A 19,478-nucleotide genomic window follows, 5' to 3' on the forward strand; every position below is an offset into this window, starting at 1 on the left:
AACAAAAATCGAGAAACAAAATGACGATGTGTTGCAATAGTAGAGCATCCAATTTAGGATGATTAATGCTTCTAGAGCAGTGGCAAATAAACTTGTTTGACATCTAGTAGTGCATTTCAGGAGAGGTGAAAGAACAAGCAGTATGCTATCCTGGATACAAAAGCATGACAACTTTCATCGGCAAGACTGCAACTGATACGCCTAGCATATACACCAACGGAAACGACTCTATTTGGCCTCCAGTACAAGCAAAAACCGTGCAATTGACAGATCACGGTCACTGCCACAAATCTCAAACAAACACAACTCAGGTAGCGGGACCATAAATCAACGGAGCATACACAAGGCACTGACGATAATAATAGTAACACTTCATTCAAGTACTTGGTGTCATTTAACACTACCGAAACAACTGACATGTTTTGTACCAGGAGGCACTGAATCCATAACTGTAATAGGGAGATAGCAGACTGACGATGATACATATGCATCATAGAAGACACCAACGTTGGTGATATTCAGGAGCCTCCAGGCACAAGCACAACACTCTTTTCTAGGGATTGCAGGCCATCAGCAATCTGCGCACAAGATAACTTACGTAAGACTTCGTTGCATCAAGAAAAACTGGTGCAGCCTTGAAACAGTACATGGATGCAAATGGGCAGTAAAGTATTGAAGACAGTAATTTACTTTTTTTGAACGAGAAGACAGTAATTTACTAACCTTGAACAAGTACAAAAGAATAAAATCTGCAGGCTGCTAGTTGTTCACTGGTTTTTTGCTGCCACCTGTGCATTGAAATTAGCCTCAGACCATCGGTAGATTATGTAATGATGTACTTTTGAGAAAAATCAGAAGCACAAGATGCTAATGTAGATTTCAGGACGTGTACCTAGCGGTGATGAGTTCAGGAAATCTTCATCTTTTTTGAACGAAACAGGAAATCTTCATCTTCAGGGAACAGCTGCAGGTTTTTCGACTTCAGCAAGAACGCAACAGCGGCAGGCTCGAAGTCCAGTAAGCTGCCAATTTTTATGAGTTCAGCGAGCAAAGATATCTGATCTGGCATCTGAAACAGCAACCCATGAGATATCTCATGTACAAAGTAGGTCGCAAATTCAATCTTGTCTTCGTATCTGGATACGCCATCAGTTCTCTGCATGTACAGCTTTGAATTCTCCCTTTCCCACCGAAGCATTCGTCTGGCCTTCACCTCCACCACCTCTCCAGAGGACAAACTCGCACTGTATGCCATTGTGATCGGTTCATCGGTCTCTTCGATAGTCACATTCAGGAGGCAAGAAACCATCTTGTGCCTATCTTCAGCAGGAATGTCAAAAGCAGGATTCGAAAGGAATGCGAGGACTATTTGGAGCAACCCAACCTTGATCACCTTACTCAGAACCACTGTTTTGAAACGGCTATTAGCTGAAGTGAAGGAATCATTCTTGGTGACTGCTTTTGAGATTGTCTTGACACCGATACTACCATATATGCGGTTGAACCTTGCTCGAGACATGGAAGGTAGAGCAGAAGAAGGATACCAGATGAATAGTGATTGCTGAGGATGCTTGCTGAGCAAATCTGCCAGCAGTAGATCATCAGGTATGAACACGTTCTCCTTGTTTGATAAAAATAATGTTGCCATCAGTACATACTGGAACCTTGACACAACCAGAAAGAATTTCCTCTGTTTTCTTGGTCCAGTTCGTTGCAATGAATTTCCAGAAAGCGAGGCAATCAGATATGGCTAGCTCGTGGACCGAACTCTCCCATGTGGCCCATAGTTTGCAGTAGTCTTCAGAACAAGGTCCATGCCTCGCACTGAAAGCAAGTGAAAAGAAGTCAAGCAGCTTTCTGTCATAATATTTGTCCAGAACATGCAGCTGCAGGCCAAATAGATTGTTCTTATCATACAGAACACAACTTCTTGAGCTCACCCAGTCTCCACCCTCTGTTTCATTTGGTATCCAAATCCAATTTCTGTTGTTGTTATCAGGCTTCCAGTCACATTTCTTCAGATACATGTAGATCCGGGAAATAGTATCTGTATCTGTTTTGTTCCTCAAATACCGGGCAATAAGATCTTGTGCACAATAAAAATCCACAGACACTCCAATCATCGCAAGGGGATGTTTGAATGAAGCTATCTCTGAACCATAGAATGCTTCATCGATGAAAGGGACATCTTCCATGTGTAGAAAACATTGTTTTGCATCAAAGAGAATACATTCATCAGGACATTGGTAGCCCAAGGATGTCTTCAACCACTTCTTGGAAATCTTGTCTTTAAAGCCCTTTGGAGGTTCAGTTGCAGAGTCAAAGTAGTTCTTGATACACTCCAGAAACGACAAAATGGTAGCTTTGGACATAATGGAAGGATCATCAGGAATGCTGAGGCCAGCAACAAGGACAAATCTGGCACCAAATTTCACTTCAATAGTAACACCCAACTCCCTAAGCTCATCTTTATAACCGTATATTTCCTTCCCCAAACCATGACAAGTGTCACCATCATCCATGAACGGTAATATTGCTATGGGAGATAGATATTGCCATGCATTATCAAATAGGATTGTATTTGAGGGAGATTGGAACCCTAGTGATGTGTGTATCCACTTCTCTGTGCGCATGCAGTTGAAAAGCTCAACAGGAAGTGGGCTGTGTGTTCTCAGCTGCCGGTAAGCTAGTAGTAGAGCTAAGACATTAGCCTTCGTAAGTGATGACTCAGATACCATGCGCTTGAAAACATTGGCTATAGCCTTCGATGCCTCCTCAAATCGTGTGATCAAACCGGCCTTCTTCAACTCTTCTTTGTATGAACTGATCACACTCCCATAAAATCCTAAATCAATTATTGGAACTCCTTTGAAGATCTTCACAAAGCACTCCCATTCAGAATCCACAAGAAAATAGACATTTGGAGCACAAAATATACGGTTTATATGAAAGGAACTCCAGCTCTGGTTTATATGAAAGGATGCCCTCGCCGTAGAACTCGACATCAAGGAATGGTTGGTCACTAATACAAGATGCCACTGCCCATTCTGAATCTTTGGTGATACAATCAGAAGGACGCCTATAGCCAAGAGTACTCTTCATCCAACCTCCACCTTTGACACTGTCAATCAATTGACTTGGAGATAGAACCTTCTCTCGTAGGAACCGAATGAGCCGAAGCAAGGAGTACACACAGTCTCTGGTTAACATGTTGCTTGCAGCCATAGACATGAGATGGCTTCCAATGTAAGATCATGCCTCCTGAAATTCAAATCTCACCCCAATTGCCTTGAGTTCCTGTTTGTACACATGCAGCTTGTTTCGATAGAATTGTTGATCAATCATTGGTATATCGATGAATGAAGTTCCACTTTGCACAGCCCGATACTCAGCCTCAGCGCTGGATCGCGAGACTGTATGCTGACGTTTGGACGACCATGACACCAAATTGTCACCTAGGAACACTGCATAACCAGAAGTAGAACGGCGAGTGTCCGGGCATCCAGCCCAATCAGCATCTGTGTAAACGACGATCTCTGTAGGTGATGATCGGTGCATGATCAGGCCAAGTGATAGAGTGCCTCGTAAGTACCGTAGAATCCGCTTGATAGCTGCAAGGTGGGGCTCCCTGGGATCATGCATGTAGAGACATACTTGCTGAACTGCGAAAGCAATATCTGGACGGGTAAACGTCAAATACTGCAGAGCACCTGCGAGACTGCGGTACTGGGTGGAGTCAGCAACAGGAGGACCTTCTGCGGATAATTTGGAGTGAACATCAACAGGAGTGCTACAAGGCTTGCACTCACTCATCCCGGCTCGCTCCAAAATGTCCTGAGAATACTGTCGCTGAGAGAGGAATAAACCACCAGCAGAACGCGTCACTGAAATGCCCAGAAAATGGTGAAGAGGACCCATGTCAGTCATAGCAAACTCATGCTGGAGAGCCCCAATAATATGCTGCAAAAGTCTAGCAGAGGAAGCAGTGAGGACGATGTCATCGACATATAGCAACAGTAGAGCGGTCTCTGACCCACGGCGATATATAAATAGGGATGTATCTGACTTTGCTTCAACAAATCCAAGCGAGAGGAGATGAGAGGCGAACCGATGGTGCCAAGCACGTGGAGCCTGCTTCAAACCATAGAGTGACTTGTTGAGCCGACAGACGTAATCGGGACGGGAGGAGTCCACAAAACCGGCGGGTTGAACACAGTATACTGTCTCAGTAAGAGTCCCATGCAGAAAAGCATTTTTCACATCCAGCTGATGAATAGGCCAGTCCTGAGAGAGAGCCAAAGAGAGAACCACTCGGACAGTCGCAGGCTTGACCACTGGGCTGAAAGTCTCATCATAGTCAATACCTGGTCGCTGTGTGAATCCCCGAAGAACCCAGCGAGCTTTGTAGCGATCCAAGGAACCATCTGCAAGTAGCTTGTGGCGAAAAATCCATTTGCCAGTGACAAGATTAATCCCAGGAGGCCGGGGTACCAGATTCCATGTTGCATTGGCAATCAAGGCATCATATTCAGCTTGCATAGCAGAACGCCAATTGGGATCTGACAGAGCCCCACGAACAGAGGACGGCAACGGCGACATGGGCACAGCGTGGAGGTTGAGACGATCCACAGGCTGTGAGATGCCGGCCTTGCTGCGTGTGCGCATGGAGTGCGCATTGTCGGTGGGGGTGATGGAGATCGGTCGCGTCGCCAGGGTGCGACCAGTGGAGGGCACCTGACTGCGTGCAGGGGCAGCCGAGGTCCCGCTGGCAGCAGTCTGCACATGTGGTGCAGGGGCAGCGGAACCGGCTTGCTGGGGCGAGGCGTCACGCAAGGTCGATGGAGCGCTGCCGGCAGCAACCCGTAGGCGATGTACGGGGGCAGCAGCGCTCGTTGAGGCTGGAGAGGGACCGGTCAAGCCTGGGCCGTGGTGGCCAGGCGACCCGACTCCAGGCGACGGTGCATCAAGCGGCGTGACAGCTGGTGTACCTGCAAGCACAGAGCGAGCTCCAGGAACTGGAGCGGTGAGATCTTGCTCGTCAGTAAGAAAGTCCAAGGCGGAGGATGCCATGGGCGTGGTAGACATGTCGGCAAAAGGGAAGAAGCATTCATCAAAAACGACATGTCTGGAGGTGATGATGCGATTCGACTCAAGCTCGAGACACCGATAGCCTTTGTGTTCCGAGGAGTAGCCAAGAAAAACGCATAGGGATGAACGAGGTGCAAGTTTGTGGGGGGCGGTGGATGACATATTGGGGTAGCAAGCACACCCAAACACTTTCAGGTGTTCATAGGATGGCTGGGTGGAAAAAAGATAAAAATAAGGAGTGGAATGGGCGAGGGTTTTGGTAGGAAGCCGGTTGACGAGGTATGTGGCGGTGTGAAGTGCCTCAACCCAGTAGACCGGAGGAAGACTCGCCTGAAATAAAAGAGAGCGCAAAATGTCATTGATAGTGCGAATGGAGCGTTCAGCTTTGCCATTTTGCTGGGATGTATAGGGACACGACATGCGAAGGGCAACACCACGGGAAAGAAAAAACGTGCGGGCCTGAGAATTGTCGAATTCACGGCCATTATCGCACTGGACGTTCTTTATGGTGATGCCAAACTGTGTGTGGGCGTAGGCAAAAAAATTGGAGAGAGTGGAAAAAGTGTCGGACTTTAGGCGGAGCGGAAAGGTCCAAAGGTAGTGTGAGCAATCATCTAAAATAATAAGATAGTATTTATAGCCGGACACACTAACAATTGGAGAGGTCCAAAGATCACAGTGTATCAAATCAAAATTATTGCTAGCTCGAGAGTTGGATAAACTAAAAGGAAGTCTAGTGTGACGACCGAGCTGACAAGCATGACATAAATGATGACTATCATCTTTATTACAAGAGATAACACTGGAGCTAATAAGCTTGGACAGAGCGTCGCGCCCAAGATGCCCGAGACGACGGTGCCATAGCGAGGTGGGTGCAGCGAGGAATGCAGAGGTGGTGGTGGCTGGTGGGAAGAACGGGTAGAGGTCGCCAGAACTATTGCACCTGGCGATCACGTTCCTGGTTTGCAAATCCTTCACAGAAAGACCAAACGGATCAAATTCGATGGAACAATTATTGTCGGTGGTAAAACGACGGATGGAAATCAAGTTCTTAATAATGTGTGGGGAAACTAAAACATTGTTAAGAACTAGATTACGGTGAGGAAAATGAAAAGTATGTGATCCGATGGCAGTGACAGGAAGTAAAGAACCATTGCCCACAATGATAGATGAAGGAGTGGAGGGGTTGGGCGAGGAAGAGAGAGAGAGATTACCACCGTCTGCAGTCATGTGTGAACCGGCACCCGAGTCAGCGTACCACTCCGATGGCGCTGGGGGGTGCAGGGTCATGGTGTTGAAGGACTGCGCCAGAGAGTCCTGGTTCCACGCACCACCATGTACAGGGTTCCAGGGTGCCGATGGCATCTGATGTGAGGGCCCCTGGAACGTTGGTGTTGAAGGAGCACCACCGCCGTAGACGTACGGGTAGCTGGGGCCGTAGACGCTGCTCCCAGGGGCGCCACCAAGCTGTGTGCCGTACTGAGGGGCGGCAACGAAGGCAGGTGGAGTCAGTGGTGGCGGCGGGCGACCATATGGCCACATCTGGAGTGTCCCGGCCCAAGGATGGGCAAAGGACGGGTACTGCCCAGGAGGGCACTGCCCAGGGGGCGGCGTCGGCTGGGCACCGGGGTAGCCGGCAGACGGTGCACCGTAGCCGGTGTATCCTGGCTGCTTGCCGCCCTGTTGGCCACCCTGTTGGCCACGGCCACCTTTGCCGCGCCGCCGGCCATTCCGCTGCCCACCAGATTGGCCGTTCTGGGCCGGGGCAGCAGGCTGGCGAGGCGCAAACAGAGGTGCAGGCGGTGTGGCGATGAGGGCCGCAGGCGGTGACGGTGGCCGAGCGTCGACGTCGATCTCTTCGAGCAGGAGATGGGTGCGGGCCTCGGCGAACGTCGGGAACGGACGATGCATCTTCAAAATGGACACCATGTGGCGGTATTTGCCACTGAGGCCGCGGAGGAGGGTGAGCACCATCTGCCGATCGCCGATGGGATCGCCGAACTCGGCAAGGGAGGCAGCCATAGTCTCCAACTTGCGGCAGTAATCGGTGATCGACATGGAGTCTTGGCGAAGATTGCGAAACTGCGTTTCCAGGAGAAGGGCACGTGATTCCTTTTGCCCTAGAAATTCCTCCTCAAGGTAGCACCATGCCTCGCGTGCTGGACGTTGACGGATCATGAGGGCCTGCTGCAGATCGCTGGAGGTGGTGCTGTAGATCCACGTCAAGACGACGCAGTCCACTTGAACCCACACCGGCCGCTCGGGGAACGCCTCGTCCTCGAGGACATGGCGGGTGAGGGCGTACTTCCCGAGCACGGTGAGGAACATCCCACGCCACTTGGTGTAGGTGTTCGTCGCCTTGTCGAGGACGATGGGGATGAGAGCCTTGACGTTGACAACGGCGGTGGCCTGCGCCCAGAGAGCTTCGTGGGCAGACTCGTACTCGGCGAGGGCCTCATTGCGGAGGCGGAGTTCCTCGTCACGGCGCGCTTTCTCAGCGCGGGCAGCCTCCTCGGCCTCCAGGCGAGCGTCGTCCGTGGCGTCGTCATCCGCCATGGCGAGGTAGGGCCGGCGGCGGCGCCCGACAGAGGAGGGGCGACGGGACGATGATGGATCGGCGACCGCGCTGGCGGGCAGGGCGGGCGATCAGTGTAGGATCGGCGACCACGCTGCGTGGCAGGGCGGGCGATCAGGCGAGGGACCAGCGGCCGTGCTGCAGGGCAGGACGGGCGGTCAGGCGCGGCGATCGGCTCGGCGGCGTTCCAGGCGAGGAGATCAGCGACGGGAACGGCGAGGGAGGACCGGCGGCGCGCTAGGGTTTGCGGAAGCGGATCGTAACCGCGTGATACCATGCAAGTTCGGGAATATTGATATATTAATGTGTGTGTACATGATTACATATATATACGCACTTGGGTGGCTTGGAAGCCCACCACAGTTGGCGTATTTACAATCCCCAAACATGGGCCTAATTACATTAGTCTAACACCCCAGTTAGCACTGGACAGAAATGATTCATTTGGTGGCTTGTACCCAACCGATGTCTTTAGCCAACTCCCTTCTTTTACAGAAGCCAGGAATCGATCTGGTAAAATTACACCATTTGACTTGATATTCCGTATCCATTCCAGTAGCAAGAATGCATTGTCCACTGTGAGAGGCGATGAGACAGTATGGAACCTCGCATTTGGTGGGTGTATGAATGGCACATCTGAGGCATGCAGATGCATCTTGAGAAATTCCAACAGCTGATCCTTAGATGTGTAGTTCCCAGCAAAATGGCCTACTGACTTGTAATCTGCTGACAATTCAATGTAGCCTTTATCCCTCCATGGGTTTGCACCCAACAAACCAACCCATTTGCTCCCATTGGCTGGAACTATTATGCTTTTTCTTTCCTTGACAACATGGCCACCGCTGTCAATTACCGGCATGACATGGCAGAGTTCTGATAACCAGTACTTCTCTATATAATTCATCTTAAATGAGTGGTACAGAAAGTGTGCAAAAGCAATGACAGGCCTTCGATCAATACTCAAGGACGCAGCAACAGTCAATCCATAACTGTAGACAGAGACAACCTCCATTCTTGCATGGTTCCGAAGCCAGCTTTCCACTGTCATCTTCTCTGAGAAACTATCCAGAGCAGCCTGTGTGCTGGGATGGAGAAAGAACCGATTAGAAGATGAAAACTCTCTGTTCCAGCTGATTAGCCATGATGTACAGTTCATATTAGATGCAGTGCATAACCTATCATTCTGTTGACTAGCTCTGGATATGCTCCAAAAAGAGAGAACACCATTCCGATCAACATATTTCAGTAGGGGAACAGACATCATGTTTGTACCAGAAAAACAGTTTTCCCAATTACACGCGACAAAATATAAGATTTCCAGGTAAAGCTGCTCATGTACCTCCTTGACAAGATTAGACCCTTCAATGCATTTTGCGTACCATTCAGTGCTCACGCTTTTGATACCAAGAAACTCAAGCACACTGTTGTATCTACTATTGTCAAAATGGGAACTAAGAATGTAGGTTCCATGAGTTGACAGACTCTTCAAATCTGCACCAGATTCCCGTGCTTTGCCAAGGATAGTCCAAATGGCTGGCTTAAGCCGTGCAACTTCACTGGGCTTGCAGAATATCTTCTGTGAAGCATAAGATTCACATGGAACTATATCCTCGGCGAGAACCTTATTTTTTATGCCAGACCTGACTGGCTCAAGCAGTGGAATCAATGAAGAATTGACAGGTAGGAAATTGAACATTGATGGCAGACACATTATGCAGGTGCATCAGCTCTGGACTTCACAAGTGTTACAAGAGCATTCATGAAAGCACTTGGAACGCACTTGAGAATTCCCTTGTTCCATGGACTGTCGAACAGTATTGCCTCCCTTGATGATGCAAGGATGAAGTCAGACTGTTCTCTGACCATGTGGAAAGGCCAGGGTTATCACCCATTCATCGATTTCAGCACGTTTATCAACCCTGTTCTCTGGCTTGACTGGGAATTTCTGCCTCCACATATAATAACCACATTCTTCTTCTCCTTTTCCACTCTTTTCAGCTGATAAATGGAGTGTATAAGACTCAGCATGCATGTTCTTTCTGGCTTGGTAGTTCTTTTCACTGGAAATTGAGATCTCGCTAACAGTGCTACTCTTTGGATCAGAGTCATGCTCCTGGACAGAAAGCTTTCTGATTTTTGATAGGAACAGTAGCATTTCAGGATGCAAGCTTGACAGCTGTTTCTTCACTGCGTCAACCTTCTCGCTCTTCAATGGCAAGATGATTGTGGTTGTAAGTAGGATTTTGGAGCATCCATATATGGCTTTGATATCTGAAAGGGTAGGTCCAGATTCCACCCACTCAGGGACAATGTACCCAATATATTGCATTCAGCACATGGTTTCTCATTGAACTTGATCTGGTAACCATTACTAAATATATGAGGCTGGCTTGATATCAAGAAAACACTCTTGAACCCAATACCTAAATTAAAGGCACAAGATATTAGAACTGGTATTGAGGCAACTCTTTGAAATGAAATGAAACGGATCGGCATACAGTCAAGCAATAATGACAAGAATGCATAACAGATTTTGGCTGCCGAAACACATTCAGACAACTTATATGAATTTGAATTGATATACATGGAAGAAAACTAGCACATCTAAGGAATAGCTCACAGGCAGAGTTAAACTAGTTCATCAAAAAACAAAACATTTGAAGGTCATGCTCAATGTTTTCCATTATTATCCATACTAATACATGTATTAAAAAGAACTTGACCCAGATAAATGGGATACATATGTGTGAGCTCCAGTACCACAATTAAGGAGGTCTCTCTCCCAACGTCACTGGCACCCAATAAACTTATAGGAAATGCATAAATTCCAAAAGTGACAATTTTAAGTAGTTGTCATACTTAGTCAGTGTCATATCAATGCATCAAGCATTAGACATAGTTCCAGTAATTGGGAATTAAAGTACTATTTGGCATTTATTTGCTATTATATTGCTTCAGTTCCACAAAACAGTTCTAACTAATTTTGCTTCCATGAAAAGCAAAACGATTTGTGTTGGTGAATAGAGAAAACAGAACGCTCTAAGTATCAACGATGAACATAGTTCCTGCCATTTAACAATATAATTTCATCTATATCAGCTATCACAATCTTTGACAATTCCAACAAATTTTTCCTTCAAAAAAAGTTCAAGTGTTTCTAATTGGTGAAAAACAAAACACAAAAGATTGACTCAGCTGCAAATATTTACCTTTCTCTCCGATGTAACCATGGTGTCTGTTTCCCTTCTTTGTTGATTTCCCGACACGACAAATGGAATCTATATTGGTCGATGAGAATCCCCTCTCATTGTTGAAAATCAGCAAAGTCAAGGATGCACCAGATCCAGTAATATCCTTTGATGTAATTAGAAACTCCAAAGAAGGTGCTACTCCAGACGGGTACTCATTGTCTTTGGCACTCTAGTTTTTTTAGAAAGGAGATATTAATATGGGAAATAATATTAAGATTTATGCACTAACAAATGGAAACCTGAACCAATGAGGTAGACTGATCACAAAAAATGGTAACACCAATCACAGTTGGTCTGTGTCTTTGTGGGTGTTAGTCTAGTGTCCAAAAAGTTTTGCTATAGTTTCTGAGGTATGTATTTTATGGCGTGGGGCTGGTGCTATGTCACTGCAACAGCTTCTTTGTAGGTTGCTGCCTATGGCTGTCTAGGCACCTGGTGGGCTGAGGTTGGCTGTGTTTTTTAGTGTGTGGCGCTAAAAGTGTTAGATTGATCTCCACTAGTTGACCCAACGGCCAATTGGGCCCTTGATCCGCGCCCCGATCGGGGGCGCCCAGCCGTTCTCCTGGCTGATGGGCCCCGATCACGCAGCGCTATAAAGAGGAAGGTGGGGGCCGGGGCGCAAAGTACGAGGTTCACCGTAGCCACCAGCGTCCCACTGAGGTTCCTAGTCCTAGTCCGATCTAGAAGAGCGCGCTGTAAGCGACGAGAAGTCCACACCACCTTCACCGTCACCACTGGTCTGCACCTACGCTATTGCTGCCGTCGACGACCTAGCGGGCGCCTGCACGGCTTCCCAACACTGACATGTCATGGCCACCTTGTTGGTGGCGCCATGGCCGCGACTGCACTCGACGAGGTACATCACCAAGTCTGCTTATCTAAGTTAAGAATTTCCCCACTAATCTAGACCTAGACGTCCTACAGGTCTATCAAAAAGTATTGTACTAGGTTTCTTCGGGGAGTAGGTTCCGCCTCTCCTTTGTTATTTTCTCTTCTTAATGAAATGACATGTAGTTCTCCTGCGTCGTTTCAGAAAAAAGGTCGGGTGGCTTCTGTATTGGAACTCTGTAGTTGTTCAGACTTTGTCCCTATTTTCCAAAATAATGGGATAATTCCTTTCTGTCTAGTAAATTATGGGGTAATGATCTTGTCACCCTTTCTAAAAAAAGAGGAAGGATTAGCTTTTGTAGGTTTCACAAGTCGACAGACAATTATAGTGTTTCTTTTCCAGGAGTATTGTTTTTCATTGAAGAACAGGAACAGAACAGGATTGTAGTTTTCCAAAGTTATCAGGGATCAAAATACATGAAGCAATACTGAACGCACACATCAAAAAAATCTGTAGAAAAATGACAAGGGCAGCTCAACTACAATTATCAAAGAAACCCCATAGCTGAAATTGTTAGCTAAAGGGAACATCATTTGAGCATACATTTTATAGTGAGTGAACTGATGCATGAACTTTAGGAAATGGAAAAAGGTATGTGTTATCGTAGCCAAATACTACCTCCGTCCTCAAATACATAGTATCCAAGCAATTTTGAGACAAAATAAGGAGCCTAGCAAAAGACCACTTTACCCCTTACAAATTAGGATGGAGTAGTTCAAATTTTCCTTAATTACTAGCTGGTTGTTTTGGATGATGCCAAGTTTAAAAAGAATCTCAATATTTCCTATAAAAAAGGACAGAGGAGAAAGGGGGTTGAGGACCCAGAACATTTTGTATTTTGGTACAAATTTTAAACTCGGGATCCCTTATATTGGAGGACAGAGGGCGTACACAGTATCATTACCAGTTATGTGCATACATCGTAGCGATAATGCAACAAGAGTAGCACAAACTAAATAATAAAATTCTACTATAACCCATCTGCTCATATAAACTTTTTTTTTCTCCAATACTCATGAGAGCTGCATATCAATGCATTAAGAAGATGCACACATAAATTCGATCAATGTCACTTTGGTTCCTGTTTACTCTACTCTTCTATTACTTGGTTCATGAAGAATGATGAAGTACAGGTATGTTGATATCATACATTATGTTGATATCATACATTAGTACCCAATTTGGGAGCTTACTCGGGTGCCTATAGTAGAGGGAATGCGACACTATGTTTTGTTTCATATTCAGACTCAACTGCATCATCTGGCCTATAGTGTTATTGTTTATTGTCCTCAAGTACTGGTTCATGTGGGGTGCCAGCTCATACAACAGGGTCTTATATACTTATACATACAAAATCATTGCTATAGGCTACAAAAATCGAAAACACTTTACCTTCTGTTTTTGGACTTTTTCCTGTATGATGCAGAGAACTGTGTTTCATTGTGTCAAGGACGTTCGCACCCAAGGTAGGAGAACCTTGGCTCCTCAGATTATAGCCAAGGCGGGGTAATGGTGCCAGGGTTTTTGCCTGATCGACAAAGGTAGAAGGAGGTACGACTGTTCCTAAGACCTAGATCTGTTAACGCTATAGGCCGGATGGAACTTGCAACCTCTCCCCTCCTTCGTCGGCGGCCTCCATGCCACCAGCTGCTCCACCCTCCCACCCGCCGGCGGCCTCCCTGGCCACCGCAGGCCACCAGTTTCCCCCGCCGGGTGCCTCTCTGGCATAGGTGACCGCCTTTCCGCCGCTCCCTGACCCCGTGTGATGTTGAAGGTCCTGCCCTTGGCCATGGTTCTCGTCCTCGGCTCCGGTGTCCTCCCTGTCTTCGGCGCCTTCTTCTGATCGCAACCCATGGGTGGCCTCTCAGATCTGGACTTCGCTCCAGGTGTCGCCCTGGAGAAATCTATGTCTGCTCGTTTTGGTTGCTCGGTCAGCCCCTCTGCTCCATCGCTCTCCCCTCCCTTTATTATGGTTGCAAGTTTCGATCGCTCTGCTGTTCGTCTCAATGTTGACTCTGTGAGTCTCATCCTGCAATCTTGCCTTGGTGGCTCAGCCAAAGATTTTCAAGTTATCCACTTATCTGGCTGGATGTTTCGCTTCTCTTTATCTTGCAAAGCTGTTGGTTTTTGGATTTATCGTCTCAAATCCTTTCTGTGCAAATCCTTTGCGGTCTATTTCTTCCTTTGGAGCAATGGGGGTTCTAATTGGGTTCTCGATTTTAATCGCTGGAAAGAAGAACAAGCAGCTGAATGGACTTATGTGAGCAGAACCAGAAAATTCTTTGCTGAAGTGGTTAAGTCTGCTCCAAAGCCCCTTATCTCGGCTACACCGATTTTTCACCGTCTTTCCTATCCTGATCATTATGCTAATAACTATCATTTGGATAAAGATTTCATCCGTGTTCTTCGCGAAAAGCATTTTTGTGTTCAGAAACACTCTAACGGCAAGACGGTGCCTAAGGCGATTTCTCAGTCTATGCCTTCGGCGAGATCCCCGCCTCTTACCGGGGCTAATTCAATCCCCATTTTGAATTCAAAGTCTGCTACTTCACGGGGTCCATGTCCTCTCCCAGGTGTTTCTAGCTCAGTGCCCCCTCCTCGCGGGGCTTCTGGCCCAGCTCCGGACCCTCCCCTGTTTTTTGGACCTCAGTTGGGTTGCACTAGGTGCTTGGCCCTTCGTCACTTAAGGAAGGATTGTGGCAATTCTGTAAGGTGCAATATCTGTTTTAATTATGGACGTATATCCCGCACTTGCCTTTCAAAGGCCCGTCACCGCCGTGGTTATCGGCCCATTCAAAGGAAGGAAGGCGAAGAGCCGGCCGCTGCGGCCTTAACCTGGACACGCCTCCTTCTTCCTCCTCTTCACTCCCGCACCAATCTACAGTTCAAGCTCTCACCTCGTTAGCTACGATGGCCAACTTCGCTGCCGACCCGCGCCCCCATGTCCCGGCGGGCTTTTCTCTGGAGGATCCCCCTCCCCGTCCTCCTCTTAGGCAGGAAGTCTTTGTGACGGGCTGCTACACACTGGTCAATGAAGACTCGGCGATCGTGAAGTTGGAGTCCCCCGTGCACAAGGACGATTTCGGGCCCCTCGCCACTTCTCTTCGCTCGTTCTTCCGTGATGTTCACCAGGTGCGTGTTGTGGACATCCAACCATGCGCCCCTGGTGAGGCCTACATCAGATTCAATAGTCCTCTTGAGAGGGAGAAATTCTTGGGTCCTGTCTTTTCTTTTGGTAGCTATTGTATGACTGTGATTAAGCATGATGAAGGGGACAATGCTAGAACTTTTGATCTTGATCGCGAGGCCTAGGTCATGCTGTTGGGTTTCCCTGAAGATCTTCGCAATATGGGGACTATAGCCAAAGCTGTGTCTGGTTTTGGGATTCTCGTTCATTGGCATCCGTCCTGCACCCTGTCCAGGGTCATTACTAAGGTTTATCTGAATAATGAAGCCATGATTCCTGACTCTGTTAAAGTAAATGCTGGTGTCCCTAAGAGGGGGCGCTCCCTACGTTCTGAAGAAGACAGGCGTCCAAGAACTACAGGAAGGAGAAGCATATGTCACCGCTGGTCTGCTGCATCCTTATCCGCCAGAGTTCCCCCGTTGGACAGGACCAGTACCACCAGCGCGGTCAGATGCAACCCCAGCTGATTCCCAGACTCATGGATCCAACATGGTAGTCGATGCCGTTGGTGTAGCGGCTGAGAATGAAGAAGCTGCTGTTGTTGATGGTACTGCAGGTGAAAACCTTGTTCGACAGGAAGTTCAGGTTCGGGTTAGTGCCACAGCAACTGTTACAAAGGAGCCCCTCTCTAGCACTGTGATCCCCAACCCAGAGGTGACACTGGCAGATGACCAAAACCAAGCTGCGAAGTCTAGTGCTTCTCCTCAGGCAAAGAAGCAGAAAGTTTGCTCTGTTATTGTGAAAGACTCTGTTGTTGTGAAGAATCTGTTTGGTCCTGCTCCCAAGCCAGCCTCTGTCAAGCCAGCCTCTGTCTTCCCAGAACTGGGCAAGGTACAAAATTTCATTTCCAAACCTATCATCTCAAGCTCTTTCATTTTCCTGTCCCTACTTGATTTTGATTATAACACTTTGATTCCATCCTTTTTTTGTGACAGTCTGATGTTAGCCCGTTTGGCTTGTCTCCTTCCTCCACAGATCAGGGAAACTGATGAGAATCTGGTCTTTGCTTTTTCGGAGGATGATGAGGACCAGGTTGAAATCAGTGCTGCAGACTTGACTCCGAGCAAGAGGGCCACCAAACCGAAGGAGCAACTGGATGACAGATCCCTTCGCCGCAGCAAGAGGAATGCTATAAAGCTGCAGGGTTTCAAGTCTCCCTCGGCGGGTTCAAAGGCCACAAAAGTTCTGAATCCGACTCCGCTGGCAATCATCCCTCCTCCTGGAAGCCCGGTTGCACCACACCTGACAAAAGAACGTGGTTGAAGGGATCGCCACGGGTTTCGTTCAGATACAGCATTCGGCTGTGTCTGCTTGCATCCTAAAGGCCGACTCTGATGAAGTTCAGTCCTAGAAGACCTTGCCTGACACTTTTAGTTGATCTCCACCAATGGGCTTAACGGCTTATTAAGCCCTTATCTATGCTCCCTGATCGGGGCAGCCCAACCCTAATACGGTTGGTGGGCTCCTGTCGCACAGCACATATAAAAGGTAAGGTGGGGATCAGGGCTCGACGAACGAGGTTCAACGGAGCAGCCACCATCCCACCCACAGTAAACCTAAACCGATCTAAAGCATGCTGCCAGCGACGGGATGCCCCACCACCGTCGTCGCCTCTACAGGGTCACCACGATCGCCACTGGACTTCGCGGCATCGCCACTGGACTTCGCGGCATCGCCACCACGACGCCTACTGTAACAACCCAAAAATCCACACACCAAAAATCACAACTACAAATTTTTTGTGTTAGCCCTATGTGATGTTGAGTGACACATGTAGAAGCCCAACCTTAGTTTTGGATTGGATGTGACCCAACTTGGTTAAGATCATAAGCATAGTTTGGTTTTATGCCACATATGTAATTAAATTCCTAAATGAATAAATCATGCATGCATCCTTAATCCCACTTGTGATTTGGATTCTCTTGCCTTATGTGATGTTTAACTAACTTACTTAATAGTTATAACAAACCCTAACCAAATTGGCAACAAATAAAAGAGAAAGGAAAGAAAAGAGGGAGCAGCAGCAGCCCAGGCCTGCTCGGCCTTGCGAACCAGCCTCGCCTGCCCTTTCACGCGCACAGCCGCTGACAAGCCGGGCCCGCTCGTCAGCCATCACGCGCCGCACGCAGCCACATCATGCCAAGCGCCTGACGACCCGACCCCGCTTGTCAGCATAGTAGTGTCTTCTTCCCCTCGCCCACGTGTTCTCCACCACGCGACAGGAGCCAACCGCGGAGCAAGCGCGGGCCCTGGGTCACACACATTGCATGATCTTGTTCCCCCTTGCGCCGCGCTTACGCTACCGCACGCGAGCCGCCGAATGCTCCGCACGCATCACCACCGCCCGATCGCCGTCCGCCATTGGAGCCCTTGGAGCTCGGCTATAAAAGCCAACGTCCGTGAGCCCTAACCCTCAGCCCGTTCACCGCCGCCGCTGGTGGCACAGCACCACACAGCGTCAAGCCAAGAGAGAGGGAGGAGGGAGAAGCAAGGAGGAGAAGGAAGCCGCTGCGGGGAGGATCTCATCGGAGCTAGGAGCACCGCCCCGATCAGCTACAGCGACGTAAGCTGCTCGGCACGGCACTGCATCTCCTCGCCACCACACCACCACCATCGCCTTCGAGCTCTTCGCGGTGAGCCTTCTTGCTGAGACCACCTCCCTAGCCAAATGGAACGTGCACCGCCATGATCGAAACCTTGCTGAAGCTTCGAGCTCCGGCCTAGCCCAACTGGCTAGCTAGGGAGATCGCCATGGCCACGCTTACCGAGACCCAGGACGCGCCATGCGCGCTGCCATCAGCCAAAAGGAGGACCCCAGCCATGACATTGTACATTGGAACAGGAGCGCACATGCACGGGCACGCTCACCATGGCCGAGAGCACAACCATGGCGAGACCACCGCGTCTTCTATGTTGCGGTAAAGGCGACGTTGACACCCGGACTGGCTCCGCCATGACGAGAGACCCACCGCGCTCACCTTAGCCGAGGAAGAAGCCCACCGGAGCCCTGCGTTGCCGCACCGCACCTCGTCGGAGCGCCACCGCCTCTGCTTTGCCCCCACCACCGTGGCCGGAGTCACGGGAGCACCAGGAGCTCCTTCAACACGCCCACCATGGCTGTAGAAGCACCATGGAGCTCACACGCTCCTATAACTGGGCTCTCGCTGCCACTACAGCCCTGTCCATGCACGCCGACGAACCCACGCCGCCGTTCACCGCGGCCAGAGCCCTAGGAAGCCCTAGCCATCGCCCTGACCCCACCGTCGTAGTCGCCATGACATGGGAAGCTATTACCTACCCTAATCAGACGCTAGCGCCGCTGTAGGGCCTCGCCGGTGACCTCACCGCTAGCGGGAGCCCCATCGGGGAAGAGAAGGGGATTTTCCCCTCGTCGACCACGTCCCAAGCAGCTCCGCCGAGCTCCAACCACGATCGCGTCGACCATGTTCCGAGCAGCTCTGCCGAGCTCCAACCATGACCTCGTCGACTACGTCTCGAGCAGCTCCGCCGAGCTCCGTCCATGACCTCGTCGACCACATCCCAAGCAGCTCCACCGAGCTCCAACCACGACCTCGTCGACCACGTCCTGAGCAGCTCCGCCGAGCTCTGACCACGACCTCGTCGATCACGTCCCGAGCAGCTCCGCTGAGCTCCGACCACGACCTCGTCGACCACGTCCCGAGCAGCTCCGCCGCGCTCCGACCACGACCACGTCGTGCACGTGAACAAAACCCTGGGAAGGAGTAAGTGGACCAAGTCCTTCATAGACCGACTCTGCGGTCTATGGACCAACGCATGCGAGTTCACCATGAACCGCGCCTCACCTGTGCCTGTGGATCACGGCCTGTTAGTGGCCCAGTAAGACGATGTGGCCGCACCAGCGCACGCCACGTGGCGGGCCAAGCCTGGCCCAAATCCAGGCCCAACCAGCCCAGTCGAGGCCCAGCCTGTATTGGCCATTGACCGGTCAACGTAGACCATTGACCGGGGCCACATGTCAGTGACTGTGATCTGTTGACCGTTGACTCACCCATTGACTTGACGTTGACTTAGACCGGACCCACATGTCAGTGACCCAAGACCCCTGGTCCCACCAGTCAGTAGCTGATGACGTAGATGACGTCATGATGACGTCAGCAGGACCCCACCTGTCAGTACCAGAACCGAGACAATGACGTCATGCTGATGTCAGCATGCCACGTGGACTAACAGGAGCATGACACGTGTCAACACGATATTAATTCAGCCTTTTCCCATGTTCAGAAATTATTGAAACTTCAGAAATTCATAACTAATTCATACGAACTCAGAAAAATACAAGACTAGGACCAAAATTCATCTAAAATCGAGCTCTACGCAATGAACCCATATTTGAGTGCATTTGGATCTTTTGAATTTTCATTGCTTTTTGTGCTATTCTATAGACGTCGCTAACGCGACTATAATACGATCGTTTGCAGACTCGGAGGAGAACCAGACAGACAAGGA

At 49.2% G+C, this 19,478-nt stretch overlaps 1 pseudogene; it reads right to left on the bottom strand.

Annotated features, from left to right (window-relative positions):
* Positions 1-907: 907 nt before the first annotated feature.
* Positions 908-13,594, bottom strand: LOC136480094 (uncharacterized; annotated as a pseudogene).
* Between the last annotated feature and the right edge of the window lie 5,884 nt (positions 13,595-19,478).

The sequence above is a fragment of the Miscanthus floridulus genome, chromosome 9 (assembly GCF_019320115.1).
Source record: "Miscanthus floridulus cultivar M001 chromosome 9, ASM1932011v1, whole genome shotgun sequence".
Lineage (NCBI taxonomy): Eukaryota > Viridiplantae > Streptophyta > Magnoliopsida > Poales > Poaceae > Miscanthus > Miscanthus floridulus.